This window comes from Eurytemora carolleeae, unplaced genomic scaffold (assembly GCF_000591075.1).
Source record: "Eurytemora carolleeae unplaced genomic scaffold, Eaff_2.0 scaffold1434, whole genome shotgun sequence".
Classification (NCBI taxonomy): Eukaryota; Metazoa; Arthropoda; class Copepoda; order Calanoida; family Temoridae; genus Eurytemora; species Eurytemora carolleeae.
In genome coordinates, this window is record NW_019397323.1 from 79,479 (window position 1) to 86,499 (window position 7,021).

General features: G+C 34.2%; 1 long non-coding RNA gene across 1 annotated transcript; it reads left to right on the forward strand.

Moving 5' to 3' along the window:
- Positions 1-956: 956 nt before the first annotated feature.
- Positions 957-1,963, forward strand: LOC111713510 (uncharacterized). The gene is made up of 4 exons (XR_002767706.1): positions 957-1,092; positions 1,162-1,218; positions 1,279-1,340; positions 1,526-1,963. It is a non-coding gene; the product is annotated as an uncharacterized LOC111713510 (long non-coding RNA).
- The last annotated feature ends 5,058 nt before the right edge of the window (positions 1,964-7,021 follow it).

The window sequence follows — 7,021 nt, forward strand, 5'->3', positions numbered from 1 at the left end:
GGATAGGACGTGCTAGGGGGGCCGAGCGCTGCGGCCAGGAAAGACCAATTTTATCCATGTTTTAAATATGAGATGCATGTACAGGCCCCAACGGGTGTTGAGCCCCCCTCAAAAACCCTGTTTTAAGCATTACTGAAACAGTAGTGGTACAGTTCACAATTATGGCAATTATTGGTAAACAACCTAAAAATATTGCTCATCCGGCCTAAAAAAAATTGCTTATCCGACCTAAAAATATTGCTCATCTGACCTAAAACGAATGCTCATCTGACCTAAAAAAATTGCTCATCCGACCTAAAAATATTGCTCATCCGACCTTAAAAAAATTGCTCATCCGCCCAAAAAAAAATTGCTCATCCGACCTAAAAAAATTGCTCAACCAACCTAAACATATTGCTTAACAGACCTAAAATTGTCACTAATCCAACTTAAACTTCCTGGTAAACAGACCTAATATATATGCTCAACCAACCTAAATATATCTCAAAATATTAGGTCGGAAAACCTATATATTAATCATAGGATGTCAAAGGGACCTAAAGCTTTTTTCAATCAAACCGACCTAAAACACGTGCAAACTACTCAATATTTAGGCCAGAAAACCTTTAGGTTAGAATCATCTAGGTCGGAATATACGGCACCGAAGGACTTGCTGATCGAGTAAGTTTTTAACTTGCCAACATTCTAAAAAAAGTGCAAACGGCTCTAAATGCACAACCCCTTCCCTGTCCGTAATAGCTGCATAATAGCATAATAGCTGTGGCCCTTTTTTGATCTAATGTATTAGATTAGTTAATTATAACCCCCTACAGAATCCTTATTTACGCCCCTGTACAGTAACATATTGAAATAAATTAGCTATAGTATAATATAAATTGATTTGAAATATCCATTTAATGTTAGTTAAAAACCCTAGAGCTGCTTGTGAAGAACCTCAGCTAGACGAATACCTGGCCTCTCAGCTTCTTGAGGCTGGATTTGAGCTAAGTAACTATTTATACTTAAAATAATACATTTGTTATTTATTAAATTATTTTGGAATATTTGGAGGGACCTTGTCTTAACTAATAAACTCAATAGACTGTTCCCTAGGTATGTAATGTTTTTTAAGAATTCATATAAAATTATAAATTGTAAATTTTTAATATTATATTTTTACAGACACCTGGTTCTGCAAGGAGCTTCAGGGACCCCTGAACTTCAGGCATGCAATCTTAGGTAACTTATTCATTTTTGGTACTTAATAATTAATTATAAATTTAAATATTATATTTTTAGACACCATGGATCTGGCCTACCTACAGATGTAGGCGGTCTGGGATCTAAAGCTACCCGGAGACGTAAATTTAACTTAATTTTTCAATATTTCTTTTATCTAGTTGCAGTTGATGTATGTATGAACCAAACCTCTCTAGAGTAAATTGTAATTATTTCATTTGTATTTCATTACAAATTGATTAATTGTAAAGTACAAAATATAATTTTTGTATTTTAATCAATAATTGAGATCATTATTATTTTGTAGAAACCAAGATTGGGTACTTGATGATAACTGGCTTGAGCAGGGGATAACATGGCCGATCATGCTCCTGTCTACTCTGGCCTGGAGTATTGTTAGAATCCCTTTCTCCGACATGAATAGGTACCTAGCTCCACCCTCTCTAGCTGAATCAGCTAAACTTGAATAGGGTTCAATGTCCTTTGGGGCGTGACTTGTTGGATTGTCAGGCTACAAACATATCAAGGGTTCAATACCCTTTGTAGCTTGGTTTGGGTTGGGTTGTCATACTCAAACATATCAAGGGTTCAATACCCTTTGTAGCTTGGTTTGGGTTTGGTTTGTCAGCCTACAAACATATCTCACTTGGGGGCATTAAATTGTACTGTATTATTTACAATTGTGAATCCTTACTGGTTCACATTATGCTGATATTAATTTAATTTTGGAATTGTTTAGCTTAAAACCAAGAATAAGAATAATTCCCAGAAGCACTTGCAACCTTGCTTAATATGCTCAGAAATATAAATAATATCGTAAAAGTCACATTTATACAAATTTATTTCATCCTTTTCTGAAAATATTTGAGAAGGAATTTTTATTAAAAATCACGCGACAGAAGAAACTTTTCCTTGATAAAAGAACAATTTGTAGATTAAGAAATAAAAAATTATTTACATATTTATATACAAATATAAAATAATTGGTGTTACCTTTTTAAACTTTGTCTGACCGAGAATGAATAAGCTATTCAATGTTTCTCTTTTTATACTTTGCTTGTTTTTATTTGTGGTTTCTCTAAAAATGTGACTTGAGTATATCTGCTTTTACAGAAGCAATGGAGTAAGTTTTCATCTACATTAGTGACCAGATAACGTCTAAAACAGGAACTTTTTGATTTGTGCATGCTCCATTTTTTATTTTTAAATAGGGGGTCACTTAAAAAAACACTAACAGTCCCTTTGAGGGGAATTTTTCTGGAAGTTTATAGTTAAATTGTGTCTTTCTTATTAAAAAATAAAATGATAAAGTGTATTTCCCATATAGATGAATTAATCATTAAAATAAGAATTTTCTGTAAAACTAGATCTTACATCTCTTTACTTCTCTCCTTAATTCTATCCTTCTATCCTTCTGTCCTTCTATTCTTCTTTCCTTCTATCCTTCTATCATCATGAAACTGATTTTATAGCACTTTGGTCACAAGTTCAGCACACTTCAATCCGATATATAACAGATAGATAGATAGATAGATAGATAGATAGATAGATAGATAGATAGATAGATAGATAGATAGATAGATAGATAGATAGATAGATAGATAGATAGATAGGGTACCAGTACAAACGTCGGACGCACAAACGTCGGACGCCATAAACGTCTGACAGTACAAACGTCGGACGCACAAACGTCGGACCAGTACAAACGTCGGACTAGTACAAACGTCAGACTAGTACAAACGTCAGACTGGTACAAACGTCGGACCATTACAAACGTCGGACGGGTACATTTATGAGACAAAACGTCGGACTTGGTAGATTTGGAATGGACCACTGTTTTAAAAAATTTCAAAATATGAATTCTACAAGATCATACAGTTTAATCCCTATATCTTTGCAACCCGATGTTAGATGTTTCCAAGAACATTTTGTGGACTTATTGCTATATTTCCAGAGCTTTCTTTAACTACTTGTTTTCCTATTTCACGTTCTCGTTTCTTCAAAAGATCACTGTCATGTGTATGCTCTCTCAGGAAACTGATATTCTTGTCATTCTCATTGTTTACAACTGCTCCTGAAGGACAAGAATTGTTTTTCCTTTGAATGCATTGGTAATAGTTTTTGTTGGGTTTCTTTTTTGTAACCCTATATTCAAACTGATTTGAATCAAGTAGGTGCCCTCCCCCCTGCTTGACCTCAACATAGTTAGCAGTCTCCTCGTCCATGTATCCAGACTTTGTGAGATTAAGAATTTTTAACAAAAAAAATTGGGAATTTTTTTGAGAGAAAATTGCGAATTTACAAGAATTTTAGTCTGAAAATTCATTTATATTTTTTCCTCCTTAGTCCGACGTTTTTCCATATAAATGTACCCGTCCGACGTTTGTACTGGTCCGACGTTTGTACCAGTCTGACGTTTGTACTGGTCCGATGTTTGTACTGGTCCGACGTTTGTACTGGTCCGACGTTTGTACTGTCTGACGTTTGTACCGTCCGACGTTTGTGGGTCCGACGTTTGTACTGGTACCATAGATAGATAGATAGATAGATAGATAGACAGCCAGACAGACAGACAGACAGACAGACAGACAGACAGACAGACAGACAGATAGATAGATAAATGGATAGAAAGAAAAATTGATCACTAACAGATATGACTTATGGAGTTTAAAAGTTAAAGAGTAAACATGCCTCATCAATCAGCTAAAAAACATATCAAACATTGAAATAATCAAAGAAAAAAACTACAAAGCAAATTACAATTTTAACTTCACTATAGAGTTTCCAGGAATAATTTCACAAAGAAATTGAGTCTTCGCCAAAAACTCAAATTTTTAATCCCTATATCTTTTAAATTCCTGATGCTAAAAAATATTTCAAGCTTAGATTATTACATCAAACAAAATTTCAGATTTTAAATATCTAAAAGCTACCTATGACATTTGTGAAAAAATAGGGATTAGAAATTAAATCAGAGTTTGTGGTAAAGATTTCATTTTTCCTCTTTGCTCTGAACATCTCACATTCGTTGCCTTTGAAAGCAAGAATTTCTTTTTTTTGAGCATGTAACTGCTGCAGAAAAACAGCTGTAAGCATATTACAATTTTCATATCAATATAAAGATTAAAAAATTGGCAAAACTATGTGTTTAATAGTTAAGATGCATAAACAATTGTTAAACCACAAAAAGGAATTTTGTCTTTGTTACAAATTCTGTATTCTTAACCCCTTTATCTTTGCTAACCTAATGTCGTAGACCTTTCGCAACTTTATATATTTCAAACCAAATAGTGTCTGGTACAATAGTGATAGTGATAGTGATAATTTTAGAATAAAATTCTTATCTTACAGTAAAATAAGTGCAATTTTATGTGTTCTTTATTTTCTGTTTTCACACTTTTTTATTATTTAATCTTGGAAAGCAATTAATGTAAGAAAATTTTGTTTTCCTTTTTATATTTGACAATTGTAGCGTCTTGCATAATTGGTCAATTTTACTGTTCTGTTTCTGGTCCATGAGAGCCCCCCAGTTCAAGAAGAGGTTCATGAGAGCCCCACAGTCCGAGAAGAGGTCCATGAGAGCCCCCCAGTCCGAGGATAGGTCCCTGAGAACCCCCCAGTCCGAAGAGAGACCCCTGAGCACCCCCAAGTCCGAGGAGAGGTCCACTAGAAACTACCAGTCCAAGGAAAGGTCTACTAGAAACTCCCAGTCCAAGGAGAAGTCCCTGAGAACCCCCCAGTCCAAGGAGAGAGAATCCCGAGGAGATGTCCACAAGGAACTCCCAGTCCGAGGAGAGGACCCTCACGTGGATTTAACGGTTCTGTCAATATTCCAGAAAGCTGTGACTTTCGATCACAATTTGACCCATTAGACATAATTGTATAGCCTTTTTTCTTGAATACTTTTTTGTCGGCATATGCATTTTGAATGAAAATGTTTAGAATAAATAAATCCGTAAAGTAAAAGATTATTGAATTATAGACCAAAACACGTTTGAATTTAAATAGAAGAAACCGAATGCTATTCACTCTGGTTAGTCCGGTGTGCCCTGAGAGTCCCGCAGTCTGAGGAGAGGTCCATGAGAGGCCCCCAGTCCAAGGAAGGGTTCAAGGCCCTTAAGATAGTTTCTGTGATACCGCCAAGTATTGAAGAAACCTCAAATTTAACCTCCCATAAGAAGAGAAAGTCACAATCTCAATCTCTAGTATCTCCTATTCCTCAGCTGGACGGGGAAAATAGACATGAAAGCTCTAAGTATGAAATTGAACCCTATCCTGACTCTAACCCTGATTCTGAGCCTGAAGCTGAACCTGAAACTGAACCTCATCCTCACCCTGAACCTGCACCTAATCCTGTGCCTGTCCCCGAGCCTGAACGAAGACCTACAAAGGTTGAACTAGATTTAAGATTGAGGGAAATTATGAAAATGATGAAAATGTAATGCTATATCTTGTAATTGTAATGTAAACCTGTTGAAATATTTAAATGGATTAGCATAAAATAAATATATATAAAAAAAAAAATTTCTGTTGCCACTTATTGCTCTTGATAATCTATTTGACTCAAACTAGTATGATTCTGTTACGCCTTCAGGTTACAAGGATATAGGGATTAGAAAATTTGAGTTTGCGACAAAGACTCAAAGTCGGATCCTTTCAAGTTGTTTTGTTCCTTACTCTTGAAATCCTATAATATGTCTTCACATATGTTTTATTGTAAAGTGATTTAAGTTGCTTCATTCATTTAATTTCTAAAATTTTCAAAATATCGAAATTCATCGAATTAATATTGAACAGTTTTAGCTACGCTCAAGTTAATAAACACCTGTTTAAATAATTACTTTATTACTACTTTAAAATACTGAAATTTATGCAAAAGTAAAAGATAGATAGATGACGTGGCCGGAAACTGCTCAACCTGCCGCGTCTTGATATTCGGTTTTAAACTCCTCCAGAACTTCGTCTTCCGCCACTACGCCGCCACACAGTGATATTTTAAAATAATTGTTGAATGATATTTAAAGGTTTAAATTAATTGTATTCTTAAAATAGAGCGAACTATGGAAGATGAGCTTTCAGTTTTATAAAAATATATTTTAAATTATTAATTCAGTATTTGTTGTAATCATATCACTTGTGCCGTGTGTGTTTAAAATCTTTAATTTGAAAGCATTACTTTTTGTTGTTGGATTTTGTTAAAGGGAGTGTTCGCGAAAAATGAAAGGGTGTATAGGCTTAATGCGATAAAAAGCGCATTTGATCGCTACTAATCTTACTTCTATCTGTTGCGTCTTTAAGAAGAAAATTGTTAAAGACGTCTCATACCGAATAACTTAGCGTCCATACAAATTCAGAAAATTGCAACATACGACTTAGACCGTAAACAAATCAATTTAATATCAAACAAATCATTAAGATATTACAACCTATAGTCATCGATTATCTTTCGCCACATTTGTATAGTTTATATTTTATAATATTTTATTTTTTTAGAAAACGTTTTCAACGGATTTCGAAAATTGTGAGTGGTGTGCGGCATTCTTCGATAGTTGCGCAAGCGACAAGAGAAATAAACAAATTAACTCATAAATATTATAAAATATTAACTATATACAAATGTGGCGAAAGATAATCGATGACTATAGGTTGTAATATCTGAATGATTTGTTTGAAATTAAATTGATTTTTTTACAAATTTGCAATTTTCGGAATTTGTATGGCCGCTAAGTTATTCCGTATGAGACGTCTTTAATAATTTTCTCCTTATAGACGCAACAGATAGAAGTAAGATTAGTATCGATCA